The following is a 17,058-nucleotide window of genomic DNA, read 5'->3' as shown; positions in this document are numbered from 1 at the left end:
ATCAGGGTCACTACAGGCCATCTTTTGAGGAACTATTAGGGCCCTCCAATAGGCCACTTGACCAAGGAAGCGAGGTCATCTGAGACCTAGTTGCTGAATTACAAGAAATCTCTAAGATTCTTGACTTAAATCAAGATTGGTCAGATCTGGAAATACAGCCATCAACTTAGCCTATATTTTTGGAGTTTTTTAAGGCTTCCCTAAGCCTCACTCGACGAGGGTTTCAGCCCCACCCAGGCTCTATTTTGGGAGTTCTTGGATTTCTCTGTTTTAACCTAAATTCCCAAATTTCAGGTATTGCATTCTGACCATGTTCTCAGTTTGTCATTGGGAGTCAGATTGTTAGGACTTAGTTTGGTGGTTGTTTGAGTCCTAAATATTATATGGACATTGGCAATTTGTCTACTACTTAGTTTGTTGGAATTTGACTCTGTTCTACCCTAGCCGATTGGCTACTGTTTGGGGGTTGTTATATATACTGTTATCAGTACCGATGGTATTATTGAAGTTGTTAGTTGATCCTATTTAGGGTTGGGTATTCATACCTAGCCATATATTAGTTTGGTATGGTGGGGGAGAGCTCCAACAATCTCCACCTAGCTCCCTTAAATACTACTGATGCACTTGCTCTAGTTATAAGACAGTTAACAGAAATATTCTACAATGGAATGAGAGTTCAAAGAGTTCACCAGACAAACTGGAGGTCAACAACAGACCACAGTCAATAATGCCCCTCAACCACTTCTTCCACCAACTCCAAGGATAGCACAACCATCCACTTACGATGATATGATGATTGTGATGGCAATCCATGCCATAACCAGAAGAAGCACAAGGTGAAGCACGAACTGAAGGAGTACAATGGAAGACATGACCCCATCGTCTTTTATTACTGGTTAGTAGCCTTAGACGACTACTTCGATTGGTTCACTATGATGGAGGAACGGAAGATTAAGTTAGTTTGTACTAAGCTAACTGGCGGAGCAAAAGACCGTTGGCATACACATAAAGAAAGGCTGGCGTTGTCTATGGAGCCTACTATATGGGAAGAGATGAAAGAGATCCCAAAGGAGAAATACCTTACATCATCAGCTCAACACTATTCGGAGAGGAAACATAACGACTGAAGAGTACATGGATAAGTTCGACAACTTACTTTCCCACGCTAGAGTCAACAAAGAAGACGACCAGCTTTTATCCCGTTTCAAATTGGGATTGAGAGTTGATATATGAGACAAGATGGGTGTGACTAACATCCACAATTTGAATGATTGCTGAGAAGGCTCATGATGCAGAAGACTTTTAAAGCAGCCTCAGCATTTTACTAATCAGTCTAGTGATGGTAAGAAGAACTTTACCCCTAATAAACCTAGTGGATTCCCTACCTGAGCTCCACAAGCTACACAAGATAAGGGTAAGGCCTCCATGGTTAATAGGGAAAGGAGTGGGACCAAGTGCTGTCACTGTAATGGCCCAATGAGTATGGACATTTTGCTAAATTCTGTCCACAACAAGGTTAATCAAATTCCATCATTGTGGCTATTGAATCCAACCTTGAGATGCTTGTATGTGAGCCCCAAATGGATGATGGTTGTGCTGTTAATTCCTCCCTTGAGGGAAAGGATTGTGATGACGCCCTAGATGATGACTGTGACAACAATATCTATGAGGTGAATGTCATGACATGAATTCCAGTCATTCAAGCAAAAGAGGAAGACAGGCGATGTTGTTGTATGAGCTGAATGTCATGACATGAATTCTGGTCATTAAAGCAAAAGGGGATGATCGGCGATGTTGTTGTATCTTCTACACCTTGATGACTAGCAAACCGTCTACAACACAAGTGATGGTGGACAGCCAGAGTTGTGTGAACGTGGTATCTCAAGAATTTTGATCTCATGTTCAAAGTGGCCACGGTTCATCCCGTTGCATTCTACATGTTCAAAGTGGCCACTGATCCGTCTTCCTTCTGATTCAGTGAGTCCCTTCTCTCTACTTCTTTGGTTCTTATCCTTTGAATGAATGAACGAATCAATCCCACTATCTTTAAATCAAAGTAGTTTTTCGTCACTCCCAACTCCTAATATGGGAAAACAAGGACGGTCTAATGTGCGAGCACCGTGCCGCTGCTACTTGGGTATGAGAGTTTCAGGAGCAATGGGGAGAAAGGAGAGGCAGGCGCAGGGGTTGGAAATATTTCTCTCAAAGTTGCAGTGGCTTGGGTATGAGAGTTTCAAGAGTTATGGGGAGAAAGGAGAGGCAGGTGCAGGGGCTGGAAATATTTCTCTCGCAGTCCAATAATGGCAGAAACCAAGCTTGTGATATGGGAGTTGTCGTGCTCTGGTCTCAGTTGCAGGGATAAAAACCCACTATTTTGCTTGATCTTGCACTTCTTTGATTTGCCCCTTGCAGAGGACGACATATGTCCTACTTAACGCCAACAGCTAAGATTAGTCTTAGGTTGAAAGGGTAACAAAACCCAAACCCGGTTTGACTGGTTGGATGAATAGATCATAACATTTGAACCAAGACGGACTGGATCATACGTATTAGGTTTGAATTTCATACCTAAAGAAACTCCCACGCACGATTCTCTCTCATCCCTCGCACTGCATCACTCTCACACCGCTCTCTCTGTGAATGCTTCTCTCTCTCTCACCCCTCTCACTACAGCTCTCTCACCCCTCTCACTGCATCTCTCTCACACCGCTCTCTCTGTGAATGATTCTCTCTCTCTCACCCCTCTCACCACAGCTCTCTCACACCGCTCTCTACGAACGAAGGAAAAACCCTAGCGGGTTGTTCTGCTCACGAAGCTCGCGGGTTGCTCTACGAAGGTTTCTCTCTGCTCACAAAGGTCTCTCTCTGCTCACAAGGTTTGTTTCGAAGCTGAAAGCTGACTGCTATTCTGTTTTCCTTGATCTTAGTTCCTAAACCTTTCTTTGACCTGCGAATGCTAGTATGCTGTTATGCTATGACTGCTCGACCTCAGTTACTAATCTGATCTTCTAGTCTCAATTTTTTAATTTCATTAGTTGCTATCTTCGGTCCAGCTTAGTTTCTAACTCTGATCCGAGTTTCTATATTGAGTTTGACTTTCTATTTCCTGGTTTCTGGTTGCTATCTCTGTTTAGTTACTAAATCTGAGTTTCTCTTTTGGTTACTTGTTAATTTTGTTACTACCTGATATTTTGTGTTTGCTGGTTTCTAAACCTGTCACTGCAATTCTGGTTTATTGGTGTTCTGAACCCTAATGTCTAGGTGATTTAGAACCCATCACCATGGCTGATCCTCCCTTGTGTCTGTAATCTTAACTCTAAGACTCATAGATGAATGGATTGTTGATTGAAGTCAATTCAAGACCTAGAGCACTTTTTTCCAGTAAAGTGGTTTCTTTTTTCCAGGTTTGGTGTAATATAGCTATAAGTATATGTGCTTGCTGTCCATCCAAAAACCATTATAAGTATATGCTTAATCTGTTGGAAAACTACTTCTTTAAACTCTGTCCATCCTGTTTGAATTTTTTCTTTATACCAGAAAATCATCTTACTACCAGAAATAGGTTCATCTAGTTGGTTATTTCATTTTGAATTTCTTCATTAAAACACTTGAATTTGTTCTGTTCTACTGGTTTGCAGTAGAACAACTTTTCTTTCTTTCTTTCTTTTTTTCTTTTTTTTTTTTTTCCAATGACTGTTTAAAGGATTCTATTTCTCATATATCATCTCAAGCATCTACAGTTCATCAATCACTAGATGAAGATTAGATTTAGTTTCAGATACTCTCTCTTTAGATGTTTGCTACTAAATACATTCAGTTAATGAGGTTCTTTATTTTTGTGCTATGAAATACATTCAGTTAATGAGTTGTGTCCAGATATCGTGTTTTGTTCTCAATCTCCGATCTTCCATTGATATCAGTATCTATGTCATGGTATCACTAAATTTTTACTAACATGATTTTTTGTGCAGGTAAGGAGTCTTTAGCTAAAAATGGTAGAGCACCTGGCTTAATGCCCAGGTTATGGTGGTTCGAATCCACCAAGACTTTGAACAAAATACAGATTTTGTTTTTTTGATGAATGTGTGTTTGGTGTTACTTAAGCTGGAATTATTTGTTGAAGTACTTTTTTTTTTTTTTGGGATATTGATAGAATCTCTGTTTTTTGTACTATGGTGCATTCAACTGCAGTGGATTCTCTGTTTTTTGTTGTCTGAATTTGTTTAGAAGTGTGCAGATTCAGCAAACATGGTGCATTAGTTGTAGGCCTGTTTCTTGCAGATTCACTTTTACTCATCTTTTTCAGACCACTATAATCTGCCCAGAAATCTATCAATTTGCTTCTCCCTGGTTTCAGATATCAAAACATAGTTGAAAGCTCAGTGAAAATCCCCCTTCTTGTATCTTTGTGAGTTTGTTTTGCTTATATTGATCTTATAAACGTGAGTTTCCTATGATCTACCCCAAACAATTTAGATTAAGTTGGCTGAGATTTGGTATGTTTGGGTTAGGTTGAACCCAGCTTGGTACATGATCTGATCCGTATCTGGAAATTGGCCTATAGGTTTTATAACCCAGCTTGATCCTTGAGCATGGCTTTCTTCCACCAGTCCAATCACAACCAACAGAGAGATTATAAACCACCCTGTAGTCCTTGGGCTTGCAGCTTGCTTTGAGAAGCTCACACACTTCTTTCTTTCCCTCTGGTAAGTGTTTCAGTTAGCAACAGCAGAAATGCCAAAACTCAAAATACCCAAAACTATAGTTCCTTGAACTCAAGAGTAGCATCCAACTGCAGTGGTTTCATTGGCAAGGTCAGCAGTAGACTATATTTCATATTACTGCGATTTGCTCAAGGAGGATCCTCTCCCAGTTAATACCGACCCGCATGTGTTGTACTCCATATGCCACTGTTGATGCTACTGTTGTCGAAGCTACCAACCAACTGTTCAACATTTAATGATCAAGGTGGTTATTTTTTTTTTCTTGAGGTTTCATCATCTTGAACATGATAAGAGTGTACTAAGATGAATGTGGAGCTGGAATTACCTGAAGTACTCAATGTATGATTGAGTACTGTTCTTTACAAGATGTGAGATGGGTGCATGGGGATTTCCCTTTTGGTGGGTTGGGATGTGCCTGAATGCTTGACATTAAATTTTTACTAACATGAAATCTTGTTTATTTTGGTAATAGCATGCCAATGAAAATCAAGTGCTGCCACTCACTATTCCCAATTGTTTCCATTCTCAATCATACATTGAGTACTTTACAAGTGTTTTCAATAAATTCCAGATTCAGCAAAATACCACTCCTACATTTATCAGGAAATTTTTTTATGGTTTCAAGCTGTTGGGATGATCACTGTAAGGAAATCATGGAATATTTCAATAGAGATAAGGGAAATGTTGAAACAAAACAGAAGTGAAAATTACCACATCTTATTCTTTCGTTAATATGAACTAAGCACACTGACAGTTGCTAACATTTGAATTAATTGGCCTAATTATCTCTAAAGAGAAAAAAAATAATAATAACAAAGAACCATGGAGAACATTTCACCAAGAAAATTTGGCATTACAAGAGCTCAACCTAATGCTCTTTTGATTTGATTCGAGAAAACTCCATTCTAATTCTTAAGCACGCAGATGCAGAAGGTTTATAACATAAGAGAGAGATGAGGGTACCAGGAGTACTCGAACTATGGAAAAATCGTGAGCCCTAGCGACTCTCTTCGTGAGCAGGGAGAGAGAGAGAGAGAGAGAGAGAGAATGAGAGAGACTCGACCTTCTCCGTGAACAGCTAAACCCTTCGTGAGAGCTTGGATGAAAACCCCGCTAGGCTTTTCCCTTCGTGCGCAGGGAGAGGCGTGAGAGACAGTGAGAGAGAGAATCGTGAGAGAGAATGCCTGCAACCTGCGGGAGTCTTTTAGGGTTGTTTTGATTCAAACTGAGAGACCCGATCCCGGTTTGGTTCACTTGAATGGATCGTCGGTTCCTCCAACTTCAAACCAAATTTGCATTGGTTTCAACCTTAAAACAATCTTGACCGTCCCCTTTTATCTGTCCACGTGTTGTCTTCTGCAGGGTCAAAACAAAGAAACGCAACATCAAGCATAATGGCAGTCCGTTTTATCAATTTTGTCCGATTTATCATTTTTATTTTTATTACAAAATGTCCATGCCAAACTTATAAGTGTACGACCCTATGAGGACAACTATCCAATGTAAATTTGTGTCACTCCATCAACGAATTTTCTTTTGTCTCATGCTATCCATGAATACATTGTCCATTTTAAACAATTTTATATATATATTCTTTTATTTCCTAAGAGTGGATTGATTCAATGCAATAATCAACCCCAACACCTGAGTATGTCCATGCTAAGGGTGTCAAATGATCACTTTGGTCCAGTTTTGATTAATTTCTTTGTTTTTCATATATATCAGATCAAATCATAATTGGATGAATAACATGTTCGGTCTACAAAATTCAAATCAAAACCAATAGCCATTAGTTGGGTCATTTTCATTTCTGTTATCAATTTATTCTAATGTTCCCTTATCGGTATATTATCAATAGTCTTAATTTTTCAAATATAGAAAGAAAAATGCAAAAAGCATATTAAATGCCATCGTGCTGTCAAGTTTTTCTTTTTTACTTTTTAGGTCTTATCTGTTGGTCGAGGCGATTCTGATCTCCTAACAGTTTCTAAGAACCAAAACCAATACCAAGTGTATAAGACCTTTGGTCAATCAATTATGATTCGGTCTGGATGGTTTCAATTGGTTCAATTAATTTAATTCCATTTTTTACACCTTTAGTTTATGCACATATATCATACTCTGACCATGACAATGCACTCTCTCATTTCATGGTTGTTTAAGCCATATTTTATGAATTTTTTGACATATGACTAAAGGATCTAATAGGCTACTTCTCCATAATTATGAGCTACAAATCTCAAAATAACCAATTTTAGTCCTTTGTAAAAGAAGCCATCTAAACGTATCTGAAGAGACCTTTTTTTCCCAGTAAATAAAAAGGAAGAGGAACGGTTACAGTCTACTTTCTCCATTCCAGACATAACCCCAGGTTACAAGTGGCATCAACAGTTCATATTCCATGTGTTTAAATCCACGGCTATAAATAAAGAATGTTAGAGGTGTTACTCCACCTTTCAACCCAAAACAAAAATGAAGAACATCTCACACACATGTGTTTTCACAAAACTCATCGCAACAATTAGTGAACTTTTGGTGTATTAAAGGGGAAATTTAATGAACTTTCTAAAAACTTGTGAAGTGATATAAAAACACAGACAAAATATTGGGACCGCAAAAAATGAGAGGGATGACTGTGTCAGCAAGACAAAGTGACGATTTGAAAAATAAACAAATAACTGATGATATATGGTTGATGATATTTTTTTTCCATAGGGAGATGAGACCAGCTTTCACTAATTGGAGAAAAGATTACACACTCTCTTTCTCAACTCTGTGTTTAAAAATAATTCTTAGTATATAAATTTCTACGCCTCAAGCTATACTCCATATTGACCATTTTTTAGAACCATGATGGAACAACAAAAATGAGAGAGATGGCTATCTTTGTAGGACAGACAGAGCAAGCATCTAGAATAAATAAATAATTTAATACATTGTTCATTTTATCACTTTTTTTTTTTTTTACATTTCTGGAGGGACTTCCTATATTTTATACAAATTTGCATCTTACTCGTCATCTCCTCCCACAAATGGAACCGTACCTTAGAAGTCATTGGAGAGAGAGAGAGAGAGAGGTGGTTGCAATCGTTTTTATTCCTCTTGGATGCAATTCTTTGCTTGCGACTTATGGTGGAATCAACACTATTCTATGTTGGCTAACAATATTAAGGGTGAGTGGTGGTAGCGTTTAAGCGTTCAAAAGATATAGACGCCACATTAAATTTGAACTATTGATTTTATTATAGTTAATCTGAGTCGTCCATTGATCTAATGCTTCCCATTAACTTAGCCGGTTACTTCCATTGTGTTTACCGAACATAAGGCATCTCTTCATCGCCATCGCTGCAAGCACCATCCTAGGCTTCCAATGCAAACACCTCTCCTCAAACTTCTTCTTCTTCTTCTTTTATATGAATACTCTGGTGACTTGTGAGCCGCATGGGTGGGAAATCAAGAGGGGACAGGGATGGGGTATCAAGGTTAAAGGGGGAGACAATAACAGAGCTCTCTGCCTGAAAAGGGAAGAGAGCAAAACCTTTCTTAACTAAGGTTGGCTTTAGTTGTGAGTCTCTGCCTCCGACGGTGGAAGAATCATTGAAGAGAGTCCAGGGAGGAACATCGACATATGGTTGGCCTATGATGGTTTCCTTCCCTGCGACTCAACCATCTAAGGCAAAGATGTTTACCTACTGAAGCAGCTAGTTATCGGTGAAGGAATTGATGTCTCAAATTCATTAAAACCAAATGAATTAAGATTTACTGTAGCGTCCAAAAGGCAACAACTCTTAAGCGCTGCGACCTTTTAGCCCAATATTAATACTCTTAGGGCAGTGTCTGTGGACTATGGAAGGGAACATTTCGGAAGCCTTGATTTTTATCTAGAGAGGTTCTGACAAATGTCGCGTACGAGGATAGAGATTCAAATCGTTTGCAATTGTTAGGTGAAAGTCTGGTTTATACGAAAAAAGCAACGAATGAGATTGTTGGAAATCAAATTGTATAGGGAGAAAGGATTGGATGCATGGGTCTCTCCTATTCTATCTATGGAGGTTGACTACATGTTACAAAGATGTGGATAAAGGAAATTACCATTTCTATGTCACGTTGGGGTTTTGTATACTGTTTGCTGGCCAATCATGTAATTGGGAGCTGTCATAAAGGTTAGTACTAAACCTGAAACTACTGCAAAGGTTGTGTAATATTCCAAAAACTAGTTAGCAACTTCTTTAAGACACAACGGATGAATGCATCCTCTATCTCCTCTCCTGCGGATGAGCAAGTAAAAGTGGTGAAACTGATGCCTTGCTACAAAGAATAAAAGCAAAATTCCAATTAAAAAGTAGGCAATCCCATACCAGTGCATATTTAGGATCAGGGGTAAAAAATTAAATTTTCATTTTTGTAAGAAAAAATAGGGTAAATCCATCCAATGACAACTGATTCAGGGTGATCAAAATCAGTATCAATCTTTGCCAATACCTATTACTAAACAGTACTCCTAGTTGAACCAAACCATGTGTTACATGCATGGAAGGGAGGCAGAAATAAATTAAAAGAAATAATAAAGATGATAAAATTGGAGAGAAAATAGGGATGAGGAGAAAAATTAGGAAAAAAATGGTGGCTTTATGGACGAAGCCTGACGTCTGGCTTGGATAAAGAAGCATACCTTAACTCATAGAGTTTGATTTAGTTTAAAAGTCCTCCTTCATTATTTCTTGTTTCACTATTTAAAGTATATAAATAACATAACCGACTCTACCACTTCCTATAATTTCTCCCATTAAATCGTACACTTCCCACTAACAACAACTGATAATAACTAAACCTAAATACATATGCCACAATATGACAACTCTCTTTTAGTTATAATAGTTCTACCATTATGGACGCTACTCATGTAAACTAACTTTAACAATTACATGAAATATAGAAAAAAATTTAACTTCTTATTTCATAGAATAATTAACACGTAACAATTCTTTCCCCTTCAAAGAACCTTGTCCTCAAGGTTCAATTTATGACAGTTGAATGGAGGTGACCAATCCACTTCCATGTTTTGATAACAATCGACAAAAGCAACCTCTTTTTCAAAAATTATTTTCATGTTTTGAAGCTTAATTCCACTATTTTCCATTGATACAACTTTATTTGATATCAAACTTAGCTTGAGGATCTTCATCTTTTGTTGATTGTGAACAACTTGTGGCTGAGTAATTTGCTTGGGGCGCTTCTTACGTGGATGATTCATAGTCTTCTTAAGTTTTTTTTTTTTTTGATGGTGCAACAATCACTTTTCTTTCTGTCCTTGAAGTTGTCTCACACGGTAGACTAATTTGGTTTTTGGTTTCTTTCTTCAACTTAGTCAGGCCTTCTTGAACACGTTGAAAATCTTCCATCATTGTTTTGAAAATTGCAATGATGTTACAAGTTCCAGATCGTAAATCTTCAATGGCCTTGATGATCTCCGGTGGGACCTCCATTGTCGTAGGATCGACCATGCTCTGATACCACTTGTTACGTGCGTGGAAGCGAGGGAGAAATAAATTAAAAGAAAATAACAAAGATGATAAAACTGGAGAGAAAATAGGGATGAGAAGAGAAATTAAGGAAAAAGTGGTGGCTTTACGGAAGCCTGACGTCTGGCTTAGATAAGGAAACATATCTTAACTCATAAAGTTTGGTTTGGTTCAAAAGTCTTCATTCATTATTTCTTGCTTCACTACTTTAAAGTACATAAAGTAACATAATTGACTCTACCACTTCCTATAACTTCTCCTATTAAAACATACACTTCTCACTAACAACAACCCATAATAACTAAACCTAAATACATATGCCACAATATGATTACTCCCTTTTAGTTATAATAGTTCTACCATTATGGATTTTACCCACGTTCACTAACTTTAACAATTATATGACACATAGGATAATTACTAACTTCTTATTTCATAGAATAACCTACACGTAACACTATGGAACTAAGTCAACGAATCAATAAGAAATTTAATCAGTTAATGTTGGTCTCCAAAACATCATCTTAGTCTTCCCTCTCGAATTTAGAAATCCACTGATTTGATTTAGTTATACATCGGGGAAGGATTTATGAGTGATATGTTTTCATGGAAATTCTTAGGGAAATAGGCATTCCTTTACTCACATATCAAAAGAGGATATTTACTTTTTAGAAATGAATGTACCAACAGCAAAGACGAGAATGAGGAAGAGAGAGAGAGAGAAAGGATGAGGGCATAAGGGGGTGAGAAAAAGAGAAACAAGTGATATAAGAGTTTTAGTAAATATAGACTGGCTAAGTATAGGGTGCAGTTCTTGTCCAGCCATATATGGCAATATTTCTATGGCATGGCAAAGGCTCTGGTTTCGCTACTTCAACGTACAATGGGAAGAATTAGTAGAGAGAGAAGAATGGAGAGAAAGTGGATGATAGGGTACGAGTGTATGACCCTATGAAGACAACTGTGCAATGTAAATTTGTCTCACCCCATCAACGAATTTTCTAGATTGCATTGCCCATTTTATTTCTTCTTTACATTTATGGACCCCAACCTATATGCTTTGTGGCAGATATTAATTTTTCATGTGGTATTTGTGTACTTTCTTTAGAAAGATAAAGATCAATATTTCTGTAAAGGCTAAACATCATGAACAGCCTAAATTCAAACTCCCCCACCGCCCACGCCCTAATATATATATATATATATTCTTTTATTTCTTAAAAGTGGATTGACTGCAGTTAGATCATATTTGATCCTTCACCAAAGGGGAAAAAAAAATCAGATTTGAGCATCAACCCAATCTATTGAATATAAAACATCAACCCTCAACACCTAAGTATGTCTATGCTAAGGGTGTCAAATGGTCCATTGGGTCCAGTTTGAATTAATTTTTAATTTTTAGTATGGGCAAACCAAAAAAATTTTGTATGTATAAGGTATTTGATTTACAAAATCCAAATCTAAACCAATAGCTATCAGTTGGGTCATTTTCATCATGTTATCAATTGGACTTTTGATGTATTAAAAGGAAAAATTATTGAAGTGATATAAAAACGCAGACAAAACATTGGGACAACAAAAAATGAGAGGGATGAAGCGTTAGCAGAACAAAGTGAGCATCTGAAAAATAAACAAATAACTAACGATACATGGCCAATGATATTTTTTCCCATAGGGAGATGAGATCAGCTTTCACTATAATTGGAGAAAATGTTACACACTCTCTTTCTCAACTCTATATTTACAAAGAATTCTCAATAATTATAATTTCCCCTCGTCGCAACGATTTGTATAGAAACAAAGAGAATTTTTTTTCTTCAAATTACCTCCATGTAAACCCTACAAATTTCTAGGCGTCAAGCCATACTTAAATGGGATTTCGGAGGCAACCACAACCCAATTTATTGAATGCAAGACATCAACCCTCAACACCTATGTATATCCATCCTAAGGGTGTCAATTAGACCGTGCAATCCAATTTTGGTTGGTTTCTCGATTTGTTGGATATGTCAGGCCAAGATAAGGTGTTCAGTTTATAGAAGCCAATAGCTATTAGTAGGGTGAAACAGGCCCGGGTTGGCCTGGGTTTCTTAAAACCCCAACTCAACCCAGGCCCAACCCAACCCCACTGGGTCCATGCTTAGGTCCAACCCTACAGGGCACAAGGTTGCGGGTTGACCCTAGTTGGTCCTATATATATATATATATATACAGAAAACAAATGTTAAGCTTATACTTACCAAAGGGGGGTGGGGAGATGTTAAGAATATGTCCATCCCTTTTCTACCCCTAATCCATAAATTTGGAGCAAGCGAAGTTGTCAATTTAGTTATAAGATAAACTTTTTAATCGCCTTGCGTCACCACGTCTCCCAAAAACTGGATAGACCAAATTTTGACCAAATTCTTCATAATTGCTACTATATCTAAAGTTCATATCAATACATGACCTGACACAAAGACAACCTCTGTAAAGAAAAAGGGAGAAATAGTTTGACCATTTGGTCATCTTAGCTCAATAGGTAAGAGTACGTGGCTTATGTAACACATGATGTGGGCCTAGGAGAAAAAGAACGTTATTACTAAACACAATAATAAATCAGCATTAAAATTAAGTCAGGCTGGGCCTAGGTTGAGACCTAGGCCCATCCCGACCCAACCCTAGGCTGGGCCGGGTTGACCCTCATAACAGGGTAAACAGGGTTCGGGCCATTAAGGCCAAACTTACACCCCTAGCTATTAGTTGGATCGGTCTTAGTCTATATCGATTTTTTTTAATGTGCCCTAATCGATGAATTTTCGATAGTCTTGAAAATTCAAATTAAAAAAAAAAAAGGGAGAAAGAGAAATATAAAACACATATTAAATGGAATCAGTCTTATCGAGTTTTTTTTTTTTTTGGGCAATTGGTTTTAGTTGACCTTCATTCTTGGTCCGATCGAGTTATTTTTTGGGCAGTTGGTTTTAGTTGATCTTATCTTTGGGTCCAATCGAGTTTTTTTTTTTTGGGCAGCTGGTTTTAGTGGATCTTATCTGTTGGTCCAATCAATTTTGGTCTCTTAATGGCTTCTAAATAACATATATCAATACCGAACTGAAAAGAAATTTGGTAAATCAGTTTTGATTCGGTTTGGATGGTTTCAAACCGTTCAATCAATTTGATTTGACACCCATAGTTCACTTTCCCATTTCCTGATTTTCAAAGCTATATTTGACACATTGGCAGACTTTGTTGAAATTTGATGTATGAGCAAAAGACCTAATTGTCTAGATATCCATAAAATTTGAGCTTCAAATTTATCAAAATGGCCAATTTTGTCCCTTGTAAAAGAGGACATCTCAACAAATATGAAGATTTCTATTTTCCAAAAAATAGGGGGGAGGGGGAGGGGGAGGGGGGGGAGGGGGAGGGAAGGGAAAGAGGAATGCTGTTGTCTATGTTCCCCACGTCAAACACAGCCCCTAGTTTTAAGGGGCATCAACTGTTCATATTACATGTAGCTAAATCGATGGTGATGAATGAAAAACATCCTACAAATCCATATTTTAACAATATGCACCATGGCAAACAGTGATCTTGCAGGGTATTAAGGGGGGAAATTAGTAAACATTGTAAAAACTAGTTAACTGATACAAATACACAGAAAAATAATTGGGACAACCAAAAATTATAGTGATGGTTGTCTTTGCATGATAGAGCAAGCATCTGGAAGATAAATAAATAACTGATGATACATGGTCTATGACATTTTTTACGTGGTGAGATTAGATCTCCTTTCACTATCAATTGAGATAGGGTTACATGCTCTCTTTCTCATTTCTCTATGTTCACAAAGAATTCTCATTAAATGTAATATCCACTCATAACAACAATGTGTAAAGAAACAAAGAGATATAAATACTCTGAATGACCCCCATGTAACCATGAATTTCTGGGCCTCAAGCCATTCAAGCTTATAACCAACTTTTGGAGGCAGCCAACAGCCCAATCTCTTGAATATAAGATATGAACCCTCAACACCTATGTATGTCTATGTTAAAGGTGTCATATGGTTCATTCGGTCCAAGTCTGGTTAGTCTCTCGATTTTTTGCATATGTCAAGCAAAACCAAGACGGAAAAGGTGTTCGGTCAATAAAATCCAAACCGAAACCAATAGCTATCAGCTTGGTCGGTTCGGTTTCAGTATGTTATTGATTTATTTATATGTTCTCTTATCGGTGACTTTTTGATGGTCTTGATTTTTCAAATATGAAAAAGAGAAATGTAAAACACATATTAATCGGTATCAGTCTTATCAGGTCTTTTTCTTTCTTTCTTTTTTTCATTCTGCATGGTTTGAATTGGTTCAATCAATTTGATCTCCATTTTTACATGCATATTTCATGCACATGTACCTTCCATTTCCTAGTTATTAAAGTCATATTTTAGAAATTTGGAAACTCTGTTTTGCACGAAATTTAACATATGAGCACAAAGGACCTAAGAGTCTACCTATCCGTAAAATTTGAGCTCCAAATCTATCAAAATGGCTGATTTAAGTCCCTTAAAAAAAAAAAAAAGGCCACCATCTAAACAAAGGTGAATGAGATTTTTTTTTCAAAAAAAAAAAAAAGGAAGACGAATGTTGCCTGTCTACATTCGGGCAACATTCCCTAGCCAGACACAACCCCTAATTTCAAGGGACATCAACAATTCTTTTTTTTTATAGTTAAATACACTGTTATAAATGAATAACGTCTTGTGAACACATATTTTGATACCACGCACCACGACAAGTAGTGAACTTATGTGTTTTAAGGGGAAAATTAATGAACTTTATAAAAAAACTAGTGAATGAGAAGGATGATTGTCTAACTCTTTTATAGAGGCAAAATATGTGGTTACTTCTAGGTTACAAACGGAAGCACCCCCATTGCTTCATCTTTATTTAATAAATTTTTTTTTTTTTTTTTTTTTTCTAGTGAGAATGTGTCTTATGAAAGTCGAGCCCTCCTCTTGACAACCTATTGCTTAAATTAGAAAGATTCATAGTTGCTCCAAATTAATTAGGGGTGAAAAAACTTTGCATGACTCGACACATTTTTAGTTTTGAAGGGTTTTTAGGTGGGGAAATTACATGAGTACCCATTTTTATGTCCTTTTACAAAATTATCCACCCTATATTTTAATAAACAAACAAGAGGAGGTGTGGTATGCCGTTGTCTTTCTAGGAGCTAATGATACAACCAATGAGATGGCTGAAATAAGAGGAGAGAGGAAAGGGATAGACATAGATATGGGTATACCGGCAGTACACCTAGCCTTTTCCCTAAACAAAGATACACAAAAAAGTTTCTTTTCCTTCCTGACCTACATTCTTAGACAATTTTACTGCTGACCTTCCCTTGCCTTCATGCCGAGGCACCCCTTTGTTCCACCCCACCCCACCCCACCGCACTCCCTACTTCCTTACCCACAACCACACTGCACCCTCCCCTTTAATCGTTCCATCCCTATTGCCCTCTCTACATTCTACCACCACTACTCTGATGTTCACTGCTACAAGGTGTGGTGAAGAGGGAGAGGGAGAGAGAGAGAGAGATGGGAAGTCCATCATACGCATGATTTTAGGTATTGATATCATATCAGCTATATCGATCAAATTGTATCAGTATTAATTGAGACCAATCCCAATACATAGGCGATCTATGATCAGGTATTGGTATCACAAGTAAATCATAAATAATAAATAAATAAAACCTATTTTCATGAAAAGTAAAAGTAACATTGACGGATATGGACCAATACAACCGATCTTGGATCGGATCAATATTGATACGATATCGATAACTAAATCCTTGATAGCTCGTGAAGAAAAAAAGGATTGTGGGTTGGGTAGGAAAACAAAGGGCGAGGATTGCGAGGGGAGGGGAGGGGAGGGGTGGGGTGGGGTGGGGTGGGGCAGGGCAGGGTTTTAGCAATTGGCCCGATGGAGGTATGGCAAGGAAAACACCCTGACATGTTTTACATTTGAAATCGCTAGTAAATAGCTTGTAGAACGTTACATCTAGGATTTCGACCTCATCTCCTAAATCTACCCTCCCATGAACAAATCTTTAACCACATTATAAATGATAGGAACTTCTCTCAATCCCAAAATATGTGGGTAATTAGTATACGCTCCATTACTTTATACTTTATATAAAAACACATGAATGACATCATTGCTTCCACCACTTGCCCCAACCCATATTCCGTTTTGCACAATATAAATAATTGGATTGCTCATCTTTGCTTAACTAAGTATGTTGATGTTTTGCATTTTCCTAATACAGATGATCCAACAATCCTAACTACAGGATGCCATAACCCTTTTTTGTAGTACCCGGTTTTGCTTTGTACTGGTGCTACTAATATTTTGACATCAGCCTCAGGATGGGCCTATGGAATTCTATTCCAAGGTTAACTTAGGTTCACTAGCTCAGATTCTTCTATAGCATCTCAGAAGGAAGAGGTTGAAGCAAAAGCAATCTTAGCAGGCATGCAAATGGCGACAAAAAACAATTGGAAGCTAAAAGAAGTGTGGTTCTCAGATAAGAAACTCTTACATCTTCTTCCAAAACCGGATGGTGAAGTATGGCCACGCTTCAATTTGGCAACTTTTTGGGAAATTCACAAACTATCGGATGGGATAACCTTTCATTGTAAAAATGTTAATAGTAGCCCAGCTATGACTTATCTACTATCCCTAGCCACTGATGGCTATACAAACTCAAACCTATGTACTAACAGCATATATAATATCTCCTAATGTTATCTTTCTTTTTCTTAT

At 37.5% G+C, this 17,058-nt stretch overlaps 1 protein-coding gene across 3 annotated transcripts in view; it reads right to left on the bottom strand.

The window, feature by feature from the left end:
- The window catches only part of LOC122063107, a 72,383-nt gene extending 66,444 nt beyond the window's left edge, over positions 1–5,939 (bottom strand). For 2 of the 3 annotated variants that reach the window (XM_042626785.1, XM_042626787.1), the window contains exon 1: positions 5,788–5,939. The gene's annotated coding sequence lies outside the window, so the exon portion shown is untranslated. Of the gene's footprint in view, positions 1–5,687 lie in introns of all 3 variants that reach the window. The other variant, XM_042626786.1, reaches the window with a different exon arrangement.
- Positions 5,940–17,058: the final 11,119 nt, after the last annotated feature.

The sequence above is a fragment of the Macadamia integrifolia genome, unplaced genomic scaffold (assembly GCF_013358625.1).
Source record: "Macadamia integrifolia cultivar HAES 741 unplaced genomic scaffold, SCU_Mint_v3 scaffold1194, whole genome shotgun sequence".
NCBI classification, from domain to species: domain Eukaryota; kingdom Viridiplantae; phylum Streptophyta; class Magnoliopsida; order Proteales; family Proteaceae; genus Macadamia; species Macadamia integrifolia.
This window is presented reverse-complemented; position numbering and strand designations above follow the sequence as displayed.